Here is an 18084-nt window from a genome sequence, read left to right on the forward strand (position 1 = left end):
TAACCATAGACCATGTTAGTGCTTCCTGCCCCCTACAGGGAAGAGTCATACTAGACTCTGGAAAAGTCTCGAAGAGTACATATACCTATGTATGAATAACAGACAAGTCAATATAGTAGTCTCACCCTATATCATGTAAAGCATAGTTTGTAAAGAACCACTGAGTCAATATGAAATATCGACCAGTTCCCCGTTCGATTACTGGATTGGACAAAGGTTTCTATCCGGGTAGGAGGAAAACTTGCATATCCGCCACCGTCCCCTTAGGGCATGGAGTCCTCCCGCTAGGGGAAAGCATACACCAATGCAAAAATGCTTGCATAAAGAAACAATCTATTAGAATTATCCCAGATAAATATACATAGTAAACGTAATGCTAAATCATTTCAAGAAAATGACACAGGCGAAGGAGACGCGAGGTTCACAAGAACTAGTTTATTGACAAACAATAAAATAAAACAGGTTAAACAACAATTATACATATATAAGAGGAGGATAACCAAAAATAAGCATAAGCATGATAGTAAACAGAAAACTTGTTTATCTGAAAGAGAACAATAACGCCACTTTTAACCTACCGAAGTATCAAAATCATAAAAGTCTGAATTACTAATCAGTTACATTAGCGTTGGAAACGCTTGGCACACATGTCTGCACTTATGCTAGGTTCACCTTTAAATATGGAACAGTCAATGTGGGCACCCTCGTGCCCTAACACTTGGTTTGTAGAACAGTTCATAACTACACACCCACCCCGGAATTAATCGTCCCAATTAAATTCACTGTTCCTTGCAGAGTTAAACAGCAGGTTTAACGACACTACCCACTGCTACCACAGACCTCTTCAGTTGCTCCACTTGCTTTGCATAGTGACGAAAGAAAACTCTGGAAGATTTCCAGACAGTGTATGAGCGAAGATGTTCGAAATCCATACTATTGAAGAAATTTAAGGATGAGGCAACTTTCCTCGGATCGTGACCTGCGGGTGTACTGTCTGGATCCGCTCTGCGAATAAAATAGGTGATTTTCGCCCTAAGTTGTTTCAGGGATAAATTTGAGCCTGATGTTTCTCCCCTGAATAGTTGACCACACCTAAAGTCTGAAGTTCTACGAAGATAGACCTTTAGGCATTCCACTGGACATAGAGATGCATCTTCTTTCAGAGGGCAGATTCTCCAGGGACCCCACCTGTTGGTGGGCAAATCGTTCTTGGCAAGAAACGTAGGATCCGGAAACAAGTTCAGTTCTCCCCCATCCAAGAACTGAACACGACCTTCCTCTCTCGAGAGGGCTACAATTTCACTAACCCTTGCCCCCAAAGCGAGTGCAAACAGAAAAATAACTTTTTGGGTCAAATCCTTTAAAGCACACTCCTCATTGTTCAACAGCGAAGAGAAATGAAGAACTTTATCCAGAGACCATGAAATGGGCTTCGGAGGTGCTGATGGTCTGAGCCTAGCACAGGATTTCGGAATTTAATTAAAAATATCGTTAGAGAGGTCGACCTGGAAGGCATACAAAATGGGTCTTGTCAAAGCAGATTTACACGTTGATATAGTGTTGGCTGCTAACCCTTGACCATAGAGGTGGATGAAGAAAGATAAGCAGAAGTCCGTCGAGATCTTTTGCGGATTCTTCGCCTTGACAAAGGCCACTCATTTTCTCCATGATGACTCATATTGCCTTCTAGTGGATTTGCACTTATATTCCTCTAGGAAGTCTATACTTTCTTTCGAAATCCCAAAACGTTTTCTCGCCGCTAGGGAGAGAAAATCATGAGCTGCAGGTTCCGGGTTTTCTGTGATGAAGCGCAGACAGTCGACTTCTGAACTCGCTGGGTCAGAACTGGATCTGGTAACGATAGACACTTCAGCCGTAGTTCCAATGCCAGAGGGAACCACACGCTGTTCGGCCACTTGTGAGCCACTATTGCCGCTACTCCCTTGAAAGATCTCAGTTTGTTGAGGACCTTCAATAGAAGGTTGTGAGGAGGGAACAGGTAAATCCTGGACCATCTGTTCCAGTCGAGAGACATCGCGTCTACTGCTTCCGCCAAGGGATCCTCGTACGGGGACACGTAAAGGGGTAACTTCTTGTTGTCTTTCGTCGCAAAGAGGTCTATCTGCAGTTCTGGGACTTGACTCAAGATGAAGGAGAATGATCCTGCGTCTAGGGACCATTCCGACTCTATCGGTGTGAACCTTGCGGACTCCTTGAAGGCGAACTGCCGACAGGTACCACTTCTTCTTTTCCGCCAGTCGAAAGATGGCCAACATCACCTGGTTGAGTGGTGGTGACCTTGATCCTTGTCGATTCAAGCATCTCACAATCACCTCGCTGTCCAGTACCAACCTTATGTGGATCGAGTGACGAGGGGAGAATTTCTTCAAGGTAACGAGTACTGCCATAGCTTCCAGAAAGTTTATGTGAAATGTCTTGAATAGATTGGACCAAGTTCCTTGGGCCTTCTTCCGATGAGAATGACCTCCCCACCCCTCCTTCGAGGCGTCTGTATGAATAGTCAATGAGGGGGGAGGTGGCTGAAGAAGCACCGACTTCTTTGGTTGCCTGACTTGGGACCAAGGCCTGAGAAGCGTACGTAGACGAAGCGGTACTGGTCTTATCAGATCTCTTCGCGCATTTGATGCATAACTTCTCCAAACTCCGGTTGCATCCTTTAGCTGTGCTCTTAGCACCGGGTCTGTTACTGAGGCAAACTGGAGAGAACCCAGCACTCTCTCCTGTTCGCGTCTTGATATTCTTTCGGAATCCCGAAGTCTCTTGACAGAACCAGCTATCTCCTTCCTCTTCTTCGCCGGGATGGAGAGTTGGTGTGACACTAGGTCCCAGTGGATTCCCAACCACAGGAACTTTTGAGATGAAGAAAGCTGAGACTTTTTTCTGTTGATCTTGAAGCCTAGATGCTCTAGGAACTGGATCACCTGTAGGGAAGCTTGCAAACATTCTGTCTTGGATGCTGCCCACACCAGCCAGTCGTCCAGGTAGGCTACCACCTGGATTCCCTTTAGGCGTAATTGTTTGAGAGCTACGCTCGCAAGCTTCGTGAAGATCCTTGGGGCTATGTTTAGCCCAAATGGCATGGCTCTGAAGGCGTAGAGTCTTCGATGTAGCTTGAACCCTAGGTAGGGGAAGAGTTGGCGATTGATTGGAACGTGCCAATAGGCGTCTGACAAATCTATGGAGACGGTATATGCCCTCTTGGGCAGTAAGGTCCTTATGTGTTGCAGTGTTAGCATCTTGAACTTGCAGTTCACTATGAACTTGTTGAGTGGGGACAAGTCCAGAATGACTCTGAGTTTTCCTGAGTCCTTCTTGGGAACACAAACCAGCCTCCCTTGGAATTTGATGGACTTTACCCTTTGGATTACTCTTTTCTCCAACCCTCTCTTGAATGTACTCCTCCAGAACGGGGGTGGAGTGTTGGAAAAATCAAGGGCACGGGGGTGGAGTGCTGTACCAGCTCCAACCCAGTCCATTCTTGAGTAGGCTGTGGGCCCAGGGATCGAAGGTCCACCGATCCCGAAAATTCTGAAGTCTCCCTCCTACCGGTATCATCTCACTTTGGCTACTGTTGCCCTGAGGTCTTGCTTCCTTGACCGCGACCACCCCTGAATCCCCTCCCCCTTGAGGGGCGTCTAGACGATCCTCTGGCTGCTCCTCTAGGCTTCGCTCGAAAGGTAGTTGACTGCCCTTCGAACGCTGGGTTAAATGCCGGAGACTGCGTAGACACGGCTTGGGGTACCCACTGGTACGTGGTCGGGGTTTGTGCCACCATCTGGGGCACTGTAGGCATAGGAAGTTGTTGCTGCTGCTGTCTGAATGGCTTGGCTGGCCGAGAGGGTAGCCTATTCTTCTTAGTCTTCCTCTTTGGTTGGGGACCCTCATCCGGGGAAGACTTTCTCTTGAGAGATAGGCCCCACTTCTGGAGAAGATTTCTATTCTCCGTGGCGGCCTTATCTACAACCTCCTTGATGGCTTCACTAGGGAAGAGGTCTTTGCCCCAAATGCTGGAGGAGATTAGCTTCCTTGGCTCGTGCCTCACCGCAGCCGAGGCGAACACGAACTCCCTACAAGCCCTACTAGCTTTGACGAAGCTATAAAGGTCCTTCGTCACTGTGGCTAGGTGTGACTTAGCCACTACCATAAACATTTCATGGACCTTGGGGTCACTTGCCATTGTCTCCAGAGTTGTTTGATGAGACATTGAAGCAGCAAGTCTTTCTCTTGTCTCAAGCTCCCTGCGCAAAAGAAAGTCAGACAGCTTGGGGAGGTTCTCACCGAACTGACGTCCGGCAATATCAGCCTCCAACTTCCCGACTGAAAAGGTAAGATGGACGTCCTTCCAGTCCTTGTGGTCCATGGATAGGGCCAAAGACAGAGGTTTACACTCCTCCAAGGAGGGGCATGGCTTACCTGCCTCGATCGCTTTCAGCACACCCGTAAACCCTTTCTGCATAAAGGGGAAGGCTCTATAAGGAGAGGACACAAAGGAAGGGTGCGTCTTACTCAAAGCAGGTACCTTTGAGTTTGTGAAGCCCCTCTCTTTCATCGAGCTTGACAGTAAAGCTTGAGCCTTAGCGTGGTCAAAAACTATGACCTCCTTCGGCTCCGTTTCTTCCTTTGAGGCTGGTTCTTTCCTCAGACGGACATAACAGTCCGGATACGACTCCTTGCTGGGCCAGAATTCCACCTCCTCAAGGGGGACTGAGCCCAACTTCTCCGTCATAGGCATGTGCTCGGCATACCTCCAAGGGTTGGCATCTGACCACAAGGGAAGGTCTTTCACGCTGAGCTTCTTCTGGGGCCCACGTGATGCTGCAAGTCTCCGCATATCCAGCTTCATTGCAGCAGCCTTCTCATTATATTCCCTCTGCATCTGTTGGATCATTCCAACGATGGAGGAAAGGATCTTTCCCAGCTCATTTGGGAGAGAGGACGATGTTGAAGGAATAGGTTCAGGGGCCTGAACGGGAGTAGCCGACACCTCGTCGAAATCTTCCTCCTCATTGTCTGGAGCCTGCTTTTCTTCCTGGTCTTCTGCCAGAAGTTCTTTTTCCAGACGCTCGGACACCTCCGACATCCTATCGTCCAACTGGATGTCCTGCAGGGCGTCCGCGACATACCACCGGGATCTGCACCAACGGTATCTCTGCTTGAGGTTGAGGAATCACTGCCTCCGCTGACGCCTTGGGGAAAAGGTAAGCCCTCATCTTCTCACTTGGAAGATAGGGGCCAGAAGTGTTCTTCTGAAATCCCCTTACCCAGGTACGAAGCTTCTCCCTTGCTGCGTCTCTTGACTCCGCCGTCTTAGGGGAATCAAAAGCCTCAGTAATCAGGTTTGTGCAAACGGTACATACCTGCGGGTCCCAATACCGGAGATCACCTTTGGAGACTGCGCATGCCGCGTGCCTCCTACACAAGTCATGTCTGCAGAAGTTCTTGCTGCGGACGTTGCAGAAAACACTTCCACACTTCGGATGGTCCTCCTGTAAAGAGAAGAAAATTCCATGAGTATCAAGTGAACTACGTATCACTGGATATACATAGCTTAGAATAACTAAACTAGAAAGGAAAGACACACACTTGTATTTCCCGCACAGTCAATTGCTGCAACCTTCCAGATAATAAAATTGTATGTTTATATTATTCCAGAGTGACCAAGAAAATTTCCAGAGGAAAACAGGTGTAGCTCACACCCAAATGAGTGATTTTAAAATACTGGATAGTAGATAAGAAAGAACTCACTTTCTTTATCTGTATGGTTACACCAAAGGGCTGTGCAAGACAACACAAGAGTGATAGAAAAACTTAGTGTTGTAACATATACTATACTATAGTTTTCTCCCTACAGTATATACTATACTGAAAAATACTGGCTACAGTATAGAAGGTAATGTGCCGGCCGGCACACACTTTAACTAGTTCCAAAGTATACTACTTATAGACTATAAGGCGGAAGAACGCTGGTTCAAATGCGTGTGCCGGCCGGCAGTCACTGCCGGCCGTCAACTACACAAGATAGCAGAACCTCGGTGTGTTTCTATTGCCGGCCGGCAGGGGACTGCCGGTCGGCAACCAAACAACAATAGCACCCGGCTGCCGGCCACTAATCGTAGCGGCCGGCAGAACTATGGTGTGATAATATAGCCGGCCGGCAAAGGTATACAACCAATGCCGGCCGGCAGCAAAAGAACCAGAGAACTTCCAACTGCCCGGCTGCCAGCCACTTAGGCCGGCAGCCGGGCTAGGGTACAAACACTAGAAGAAAACAGAATGGATGCCGGGATAAGAGACTGTACTACCTCATAGCCCGGCAACCCGAAAGACTGCACATAAGGAAGGGGAGAATATAAATTCAGGCTTCCTTGACCAATGCCATTTGGCTCTACAGACAAACATGGATGAGAGACCAAGGGAGGTCCGGGCAGCACTCAAGCAGAAGACCCTTGCCGGCTGGCACGCACTGCCGGCCAGCAAGGGACTAAGTCAACTCCACATCCTAACCTATGCTAGGTACAGATGTAGAATGACGGACAGAGATGCAAAGGCTAGGCCATCACTAAGGGAAGAGGGGGAGAGGGGGAAAGAGGGTCCTGCCAACCTTGCTCTAATAATGAATCATCCGCAGCCAAGAAAACTCATCTTAGCCTAGGGGAGATCCGAGGAGGGAGGCCAGCAATACTTGCCAACTCCCTCGGAACCAAAGCAAGGAAGGCGTTGTTATTCACAGAAAAGGAGGATCTCATCCTCCACACCGAGAACAACAAGACTGGACTAGTCTGCTAAATCACAAAAAGAAGGAATCATCTCGTACAGAAACCTTCGAAAGTGAACTAAGGAGGCTAAGCCTCCTATGTCTGCTGTCAGCCTAGCAAGGGTATCTCAACCACAAGCTAGACAGAAACAGACTCAGACTAAGAACTCTGATGTCCTGCCCCCTTCCTGAAGCCAGACTTACTGGAAACAGGAAAGAACAGAAACACCCTAATATAGTTGTATCTAAAGTCAATTCAGATAAACCATTAGGGTTAAGCCCAAGGGTTAGGCAGAGGGAAAGAGATTGCACACATTCTCCGAAGAGAAGAGAGTAACCGGGGAGTGTGAGAAAGTATACTATGGCCCCATAGACAACTAGCCTAGGCGCGAAGAGAATCGATTACCTAAATCACCGAAACTCACTCGTATACTATCTTGGAAGAAAATCAACACAATCTTAAATGTATAAAACTGCCTAAAGCTTCAATAAAATTTTAAAACACTCGGAAATCTGAATATCATGCAGGAAAGTACTAGGGCCAAAAGACTAGGCTACAAGGTCTAGCGTAGGACAGAATCGGCAAATCATTCGCCAAAACGAAAATACTAAAAGCATTATGTAAAGAAATCCTATTAAAGCGAAACAGCCGGGAACGTCGCTCTGGCTAACTAAATAACTCATGCATAGCGACCGACAGCGTCCAGGACGCCTCCGGTAGGCAACAGCTCTTGTAACAACAATATCACTATCAAATTATTTTAAAATCACCAAGAGCTTACATTTATACATAATAGAGATAATACTCAACTTATCAGAAGCAGAAGAAGTTGGAGAAAGCATTATAATGTTGGAATAAACCAAGAATTACGAGATAACACAGGGAAAAAACACCGAGTTGTTGAGCTATGCAAAAAGGAATACAGATGGCGCCGTGAGCGGCGCAATGCACGCTTACGAAACGGGAGAGGAGAGATACCTTGCGAGCGGCTCTCCTTTCTTTATCGTTTTTCATTTTCTTGCCAATTGACCCCTTCGAAGTGTTAACTCTGTTCGGGGTGCAGATTGCTATGTGGCATGTCAAGAATACGTCCTCTGATATTTCGCGATATCCCTGGTTCTTTTATTAGGGATATTCGCTCCAGGAGTTAGAATTCTGGGTACCTTAAGGTAAATTCTCTGGGAATATCGCCGTAGTTATATATACCCAAGGAAGCTACCCTTTAGGAACTTCCATCAGGACGACATGGCTTGAGCCCAAAAATACAGTATATATATATATATATATATATATATATATATATATATATATATATATATATATATATATATATATACATATATATATATATATATATATATATATATATATATATATATATATATATATATATCATTATCACCAGACATTGCTAGTCCACTGATAAATAAAGGCCCCAGACATGTCCTTCACTTCCGTTTGTTTATGGTCGTTCAATGGCAGTCTACACCAGGATGTTTTCTTTGCTTGTAAATCCCTCTTCTTCTCTTCCTTCCCCTGATTCGTTTGTAGTCTCTAGGTACCCATTCTGTTATTAATTTTGTTCATCTATTATCTGTCATTCTCATTATATGTCCTGCCTACGTCTATTTCTTTTCCTTACTTGGTATAAGAAAATCCTCTACTTTAGTTTACTGCCGTATAAATATTTTTCTCGTTCTCAGTTTCTTAGTGTTAATCCCGTTATTACTCTTTCCATAGCTCTTGGAATAGTAACTAGCTTATATTCTAACGCTTTAGCAAAGCTCCAAGTTTGTGATGTATAAGTTTATACTGGTACAACCACTTCTTTTTAGAGAGAGTGGCATTTTACTTATTGTAATCTCATTTTGTTTAGCAAAAGCTCTTCCTCCTATGTTAATCCTCCTTTTAATTCCGGTTTCACGTCCTTGTGGAACAATTAATGTTCGCTCTAAGTACTTATATTCAGTAACTATCCCTAGAGGGACATCCATAACCCTTATTTGTTGTCTCTGCTTTTCCATTGAACATTACCTTAGTTTTACTCAAACATACATACACACATACACGCACACAAACATATGTATATATATATATATATATATATATATATATATATATATATATATATATATATATATATATATATACATATATATATATATACACAATATATATATATATATATATATATATATATATATACACAATATATATATATATATATATATATATATATATATATACACAATATATATATATATATATATATATATATATATATATATATATATATATATATATATATACAATATATATATATATATATATATATATATATATATATATATATATATATGTTTAGTATTTGTTCCAATACTAACGGAACTAGAGATTATTCAATCTTTTATTAACAGAATCACAATCTCAGGAGATGAGGGGTAGGCGAGCAACGTGAGTTTTTAGTACTTTAAAGACAAACTTAGAAAGGATTTCTGGTTAAATATTGGCATTTAAGTAATAACACTAAGCATTCTTATGCTATAAACACAATCTTGAACTTGGAATGTTATACCGGCAAAGTTTCTTCTCTCCTGTGAGACCGGATGTTCGTTGCCTCTCTCTCGGGTTCCGTCTAGTGCTGGTTCCCTCTTAGTCCAGGGGCAAGTGTAATCCCATAGGATTTTGAATGAAGGGAAGGAATAACTGTCTGGAATACATTACTAATATAGTCTACAACATTGCACCACCCGATGTTTTCACTCAATTTGTGTCAGAAGTCCTGTGTGACGTCATTAATCCAAGATGGCCACTGCTAAAGACGTGTGCAGGGTTTCGTCAGTAACTCGTTCTAGAGTGAACATAATACAATACTTCATCCATACCTATTAGTTCTATATAAAAAATAAATGAAAAACTATTGAATATGTATTTATGAACCTTTCTTATTTCAGAAGATATAAGCAATTATCTAAGTCTTCCATAACAGATAATCATCAAATAATGTTTGCATCGCCATTAGTAACACCTTCCAGAGTTGTCCTATGATAATATTTCTCAAATCCAATTATTACCCAAGCAGAGGTAACACATGCAATTATATCTTCAATTCCTACTGTACAAAGGATATAATTTGGATTACGACAGCAGTCCTTCCTTTAAACAGTAATCCAGATATCTTGCAAGAGGTGCTGAGGATATAAAGGCTTCAAGGTCTGAATAAAGCTATAAGTGATGAAAACACCAAATTAGCATCTTGGTCCACTTATAATTCTGTCCTGAATGAAGCAGCAAAAGAAACTTGAGTTTATATGTTACGACAACCACACAACTCACATTCATGAAGAAATTGGAAAATATTACATGTCACACTTGAGGCTGAAATAGTTGTTTCTTTGGATTTGGGCTTATACAAGCCTGTAGTGAAGTTAGCTAAAGGAAAAAAAAAGAACTATCAAAGAAGGGTGGAGCCCAAAAACAGCCTGTCCCAGAATAGCTAGTTCGAAAATAGCTAGTACAAAACCGCTAGTATACCAAAACAGTTTGTATACCAAAACAAGCTTTGCTATCGGTTTATTGTAATGTGGCCACGCCTGTCCATAAGCACACATCATACTGAGATACCTAAATTATTTTATTTAAATTGACAACTGTTCCTGCTGAGATTTGGACTTTCTTATTCGTCTCTTGGATTTTATTTTATATCTTAAAATTAAATAGCCCATCAACATGAAAGTTATAAAATTGCAGAAAGGAGGTTACCAAATATGACATTAGGGATATGTTTATCGAAAGTATACAACCAATAATGAAATGCAGAACTGGAGATGCACCATCAATGGCTACAAGGGAACTGCTACAACCCCGGCTGATTATAGGCATAAATGTATTGTAGTTTTAGGTCAAAATCAGTCACATGCACCCGATATGCCAAAGGAAAAAGTGACGATTGCCTTAAGCATGTTAAGAAACAAAGCTTCTGGTTCAACTGCTCCATCTCGTAAAATCATTGCTAACATTACGCAAAATATTGATTGTGAAACTTCATCTCACATGCCAAAGTGAAAAGCACTTACGAAATGCATCCAACGAAAAAGGCAAAAAATGGAAGACTACTTTCCAGAACCGGAATCACTTTCAGGGATCATTTTACCTGAAGAATTTAAAACAATTACTATAGGGAGTGCCAAAGAAAGATTTTAGTTTGTAATGAAATTGATTCTAATGAAATATTAATCTTTGCAAGTAAAAGTATGGTTGACATACTTGCAAATGCCTCACTATGTTATACACTATCCCCGCTATTAAAGATGAATATTTATTTGCATGTGTGTACGTCTTGCTGACGAATAAATTCCAAGGAAACTTATAAAAAAAAGCCTTTAGTATCTTGAAACAAAAGCGCCCAGACTTACAGCAGGACATAATTACAACGGATTTTGAGAAACCAGGTACAGATCCTTTCAATTATGTCTTTGAAAATGTAGAGTTGTGTTAGGTCAGGTATTGGTTACCAAAATGGATTGGCCCCTTTATATATACCTGGAATAATAATAATTCATTAGATGAGAATTAATCCTTTTATTCCAGCATCTTCGCTAAATGTTGGGTAGGCTATCGGTTACCAAAATGGAATGGCCCCTTTATACATACCTGGAATAATAATAGTTCATTAGTTGGGAATGAATCCTTTTATACCAGCATCTTCGCCGACTTGTCTTGGTGGGATATAATCAGACACTTCTTATCAAAATACGTTTAATGCTTGAGCATTAAATTACAGCTCTACTCTCTGACTTGTTTAACAACTTGTGACTCTCGAGTAAAAAAAACTCGTGCACATACAGTACATACAAAAAAACAAAAAATCACTCTCAAAAGATCGAATCCTACTGCAATACAAAATTAGGAAGAATCACATCCTAACTTTAGGCCATTTAATTAATGATTAAATCCTTCATAACATACGCCACTACACATTTGAACTATGTTGAAACATATTCTATCAATGCAATACTGTGCAACATTACTCTTAATACCCGTAGCGCATATAGTATTACAGTACAAAATACATTAAAGTGTCCTCCCCATTAACGTGACATTGTACAAAAATACAAATCCAATCTCTCAGGGGGCTTCCCTCTGTTCATCCTTTGGGGAAGTACTCTAACTTCATCCTGTACTGGTACCTGAATAGATTCTGAATCTACATCTGATGTTTGAGCATCTTGGTTAATATTTGATTTAACTACTGAAAATTTCTCATATATAACAGTCACAAGATCGACAGCATTTTTATTTAATGGCTGTAATCAATCAACGTGGCATTTTACAATAGTTCTACCAACTTCAACATCATAATGTAAATTTCCTATCTCTTTTACGATTTCTCCTGGTACCCACTTTTCTGGAGTATTGTATTATCTTATCATGACATTAGAACAAGGGGGAAAATGTCTTACTTTTGGGAGATTTTCTAATTACTTCTACTTTTTTTCTTCTAAACCACTTTGCAAACTTGGATAAAACAAAACTAACTTACACCTTATCCTCTTCTCCATCAACAGATTTGATGGTGTCACACGTGTTGTGCTGTGTAATGTTGTTCTAAAAGACAATAAAAACTTTGACACATTGAAAAATATGTTATTTGAATTTGTCTTTCTGCATTTCATGTTATGCTTAAATGTTTGAACAAACTTTTCAGCCTCTCCATTCATGGAAGGTTTATATGTTGCTGAAAATGTATGTTTAATACCATTTACTTTACAAAAATCTTTAAATTCATGTGAGGTAAACTATGGACTATTATCTTTTACAATTCTTTCTGGAATTTCATGTGTAGAATTTTTTTCAATTAATTCTTGAATTGTGGCATAAGATGTTATCTTCATTGGAATTACTTCTGGCCACTTACTATAAGCATCAACAACTATCAAAAAATAAAAAAAAACTAAGAAAGGAACTGCAAATCTATATACACTCTTTGCCATGGATATCTGGGTAATTCCCATGGGTGCATTCGAGCAAATTGAGGGATTTCATTTTGCGTAACACAATTCATACAATTTCTTACAAATAATTCAATATATCTATCTAAACCTGGCCACGAGACAAAAATCCTTGCAATAGACTTTGATCAGACAATACCTTGGTGACCAGCATGTATTTCAGACAAAACCTTATTCCCTCGTGAACTAGGAATAATTACTCTTGACCCTTTCATTATACAACCTTATGCTATACTTAATTCACTTCATAATTCTTTATAGACTTTACAATTTACCTCATATCCACATAAGTCCCTACCTGTCATTAAACTCCCTAAAACTTTACTAAGTATTAGGTCTTTCTTGGTATTATGAGCAATATCCTTGGCTGTAATGGGTACATCAAATACTGAAACTAGTAATATACTGTCATCATACTCTTCTGGTGCTTTGTCTACTGGAAATCTAGATAAAGCATTTTCATTACCCATCTTTGACGTAGGACGATATTTTATATCATAATGATATATGGCTAACGCAATTGCCCAACACTCTAGTCTTGCTGCTACCAACGTAGGTAAACTTGCTTTTGGACCCAGTATTGATAATAGAGGTTTATGATCTGTTACAAGTGTGAACCTTTTCCTTCCATAAAGATACATATGAAATTTTTTAACTCCATACACTGATACTAAACCTTTTTTATTTGAGGGTAATTATTTCTGCCTTGTTCAATACTCTAGAAGCGAAAGCAATTGGATTTTCTGTTCCATCGGGTAGTGCATCAGGTAATAATGCTCCCAAACCTATGCTCGATGCATCTTAAACTAATATAACTAGTAAATCCATTTCATAATGTACTAGAAAGGTAGATGAAGTTATTCCCTGCTTGATTCTTTCCAAAGATTCCTGACAATCTTTTGTCCAATTCCACTCTACAACCTTATTCAGTAAATTATACAATGGATGTGCAATTGTAGATACATCCTGAATGAAATTTCCATAAAATGTTACTAAACCTAAATATGATTGTAATTCTTTAACATTTTCCGGTACCTTAGTTAATATCACTGCCATAATTTTCTCCATAGTCTTGTGAATACGTTCGCCATTGATTACAAAACCTTAGTATTTCACTGAATCAACTTTTAAAATACATTTGCTCCTATTTACTCTAATAGCATATTCCTTCAACTTCTTCAGAACTGCCCATAATCTTTTTGTATGTTCTCTTTTATCTTTACCAGAGACTAAAATATCCTCTATGAGAATAAATACTCCTTGCATTCCTGAAAAAATCTTATCAACAGTTTCTTGCTATATAGCTGGGCTGCTTGCTACTCCATAATGCAATCTATATGGCCTATACAAACCTAAGGATGTATTTACTGTACATAGTTCTTGTGAATTTTTATCCATGGGAAGCTGTTAAAATGCTTGTCTAAGATCTAACTCAGATAATATATTTACATCCTGACATAGTTGTAAACATGTCTTTTGGATTTGGCAATGGATGTTGAGCTACCAAAAGCTGTGGATTCAACGTTACCTTGTAATCTCCACATAACCTAACCTGACCGCTTTCCTTCACTATAGGAACTAATGCTGTAGCCCAATCTGAGTATGTAATTTTTTCCCAAGAACCTTCACTTTCTAACCTTTTTATTTTTGTTTCAACTCCACTTTTCAATGCATATAGTACTGGTCTTAGAACAAAAAACCTAGGAGTACTATCTGATTTCAAAACTAAAGTTGCCTTTGCGTTCTTTACTGTACCAACTTTATCTTCAAACACGTCTTGTGTTTATCTTGTGTCCTGTAACCTTCAAAATACTAGGCCAATCTAATTTTATATAATGTAACCAGTCCAAACCTAGTAAAGTTTGTCCTTCACCTTTTACTACTGTTAATGGCATTCTGTCTAACTTCTGATCTTTATACTGTACTTCTACATTCGAAGCACCTATTACCTGAATATCAAAACCATTATAACCTTTGAAAACTCTATTTGTACCTTCTAATAACAAATTAGGAATGGTTTTAGCAGTTTTCTCATACATAATTGATACATCAGCTGCTGTGTCAACTTGCATTACAATTGATTTACCATTTATGATCACTTCTACCAATATGTGTTTCTTTGCACCTTTGTTGACGGAATTAATGCGTAACGCAAAATCAGTTTCTGACCTAACCTGATTATCATGAACATTTTCCACATTATTCTCTTGGCCTATAGTATCAACTGCTGCATTTATTTTCTTTCCGTACTGTTTAGAGAATCTTCCAACATTTAAAAAATGCCCTGTCTCTCTACAATTCTGGCATGTTTGTCCTATAGCACGGCATTTCCTTGCTTTGTTTGCAAGATAATCAATTTTACCATACCTAAAGCATTTGGGTTTTTCCTGTTGCTTCTGTGTATAGGTCTGATTCTGATATTTGTGAGCATTAGAGTTTGGCAATTTCCTATGACTAAGCTTTGATAAGTTTTTTCTCTGATTTTCATTGTCTTTCAATTTTGAGCCTATGTTGATAATTTTAGAATTTTCCATTCTATTGCTTGTAGAATTACCTATTCTATTACTTTGCCTATTTGATGTTTCTAGAGCTCTGCCGATAATCAATACCTTCTCTAGTGTTAAATCTTTATCTTGTAATAATTTTTTTCTTAGCTCTTGCAATGTCCAATGGGCAATAACATGACCTATGATAACATTTTCCAACTCTAGAAATTCAAGTGAAACAGTTAAATTCTTAAGTCTTGTCACAAACGCATCTAAACTCTTGTAGTCTTGCTGATATGTCTGTGCTGAAAATTGATACCTTTCAAAAAATTTATTGACCTGAGGGGCAAAATATATGGTAAGAGCCTTAATCGCAGCTTCACTAGTGTTATCGGTAGGTTGTAGTTTCTTAAACACTTCCCAAACCTCTCTACCGGCTGTGTGCAGTAATAACGCCTTCCTCTGTGCATCTTTCATACTACCTAAAACTTCAATGTAAATCTTCAATTCTTCACAACACTGTTGCCATCGTGTTGCAACAGAATTGGGTTCAGCCACTATGCTGAACTTCTCTGGAAGCTCGATGTCCAGGGCCATTTTTACTTCTTACCTGAATTAGATTAGGCAAATGAGATCTACAAAATTAACTAGTTACTCAGAGTTAATTCTAACCTAATTTCTATGTTAATTGCACCTCTTGTGTATTTATGCAACCAACTAAAGGTAGTTTACACTTTTTGTTTTATGTAAGCTTTCATTGTTTTATTGTGAAATTTTACCACCTAATGCCTACTGGTAAAAAATTTCAATCCTACCTTACTTGGTTCTAACCTATATGATATATATGTAAGATGTTTGGTTTCTTGACATTGAGCTTGAATGTAGAAATGTATGGTGGCATTCCTCATGTTTACTACATACCTGCTGCTGCTTCATTGGGGGCTACATCTAGTTCTTTCTTCTGCTGTTGCGTTTCTCTGCATGGGGTCCGTGTCAGCTGTAGCCTAGTTGCCAAATGTTGGGTATGGTATTGGCTACCAAAAGGGAATGGCCCATTCATACATACCTGGAATAATAATAGTTCATTAGTTGAGAATGAATCCTTTTATCCCAGCATCTTTGCCAAATGTTGGGTATGGTATCGGTTACCAAAATGGAATGGCACATTCATACATACCTGGAATAATAATAGTTCATTAGTTGGGAATGAATCCTTTTATCCCAACATCTTCGCTGACTCGTCTTGGTGGGATATAATCAGACACTTCTTATCAAAATATGTTTAATGCTTAAACCTTAAATTACAGCTCTACTCTCTAACTTATTTAACAACTTGTGACTCTCGAGTGAGAATATGTAAAAAAACTCATACACATCCATATAAAAAAACAACAAATAAGCATCGCTCTCAAAAGATCGAATTCTACTACAACACAAAAGTAAGAATAATCACATCCTAACTTTCGGACAATTAATTGTTAATCAAATCCTTCATAACATACACTACTACACTTTTGAACTATGTTGAAACACGTTCTATCAATGCAATACTGTGCAAAATTATTCTTAATACGTGTAGCACATATAGTATTACAGTACAAAATACATAACAAGTTGCAAGGGTGTTTCTTTCATTTTTCACTGGCAATTTGGAGGAAAATTCAAAGTATTGGGTTAATAAGCAGTTACGTAACTAACACTAACTCTTGCCTTTATTGTAAATTGCTTCTTCATTAACATTCCTACCCCCAGATGATATGACCAAAGCATTTGAAAAATTGCTGGACACACTAGAAGATCTTCAAATGGAGCAAGAAATGGAATAATCATACTGTTATTTTGAAAATACATACATTAGAAGTCCTCAAAGAACAGGAGGAAGAAGAAAGTTGCCTTTATTTACACCAATAATTTGGAGCACAAAGGTCAACAGATGGATTACCGAGAATTACAAATAAAATTGAAGGATGGCAACGAGCAATTCAAACCTTATATGATTCCCCGCATCCTTCCTTATGGTGGTTTTCAAGAGGTATTCAGCTGGAAGAAACTATGCGAAGAACTAAGTTGACTTCCTATTTATCAGGCGAAAGGGGGACTACAAGTAAAATTGCCAAAGATATTAATGGATGCATTCAAAATTTAAAACAGACTCCAGAATGAAGAAATTTCAACGTTTGAATTCTTTCGTGGTATTACCTATCTTATAGAATAAGGATTAAATACGAATTTTAAAAAGTTTATTTTTTTTGTATATTAGTATTACCAATGAATTTATGAATTTTTAATAGTTTATTTCTTGTATATTGGCGTTACCAAATAATTTTATGAATTTTGAATAAATTATATAACTTTTTTCATTTCTTTTCTATCCCAGTTTTTAGTAAACCAGCTCTTTTGGTATACTAGCTATTTTGGAACTCGCTATTTTGGAGTAGCTATTTTGGAACTAACTATATTTGGACTAGCTATTTTTGGTAGGCTCGGATAATTACCGCTCTTTTCTGCCAAGGCCACTCTCCAGGACATGACATAGTCTGCCTAAGTCTGTAGACCTTCACCTGGGAGTGGCCAAAGGATATGTAATATCTACCCTCGGTTATGAAATCCTCACATTATCGTTTGGAAGTGTAAAATATATTTGATACAGTATTTCTCGTTGCTAACGTTACACTCCCAGTCTTAGATGCTGATTTCCTCTCACACTTCCACCTCCTGGTCGATGTAGCTCACCGACGGTTAGTCAACGCAGATTCATAATCCTCGACGCCCCTAAACCAGCCCCTTCCGATCTCACTCTCCACATCATTC

This window comes from Palaemon carinicauda, chromosome 15 (genome assembly GCF_036898095.1).
Source record: "Palaemon carinicauda isolate YSFRI2023 chromosome 15, ASM3689809v2, whole genome shotgun sequence".
Lineage (NCBI taxonomy): Eukaryota > Metazoa > Arthropoda > Malacostraca > Decapoda > Palaemonidae > Palaemon > Palaemon carinicauda.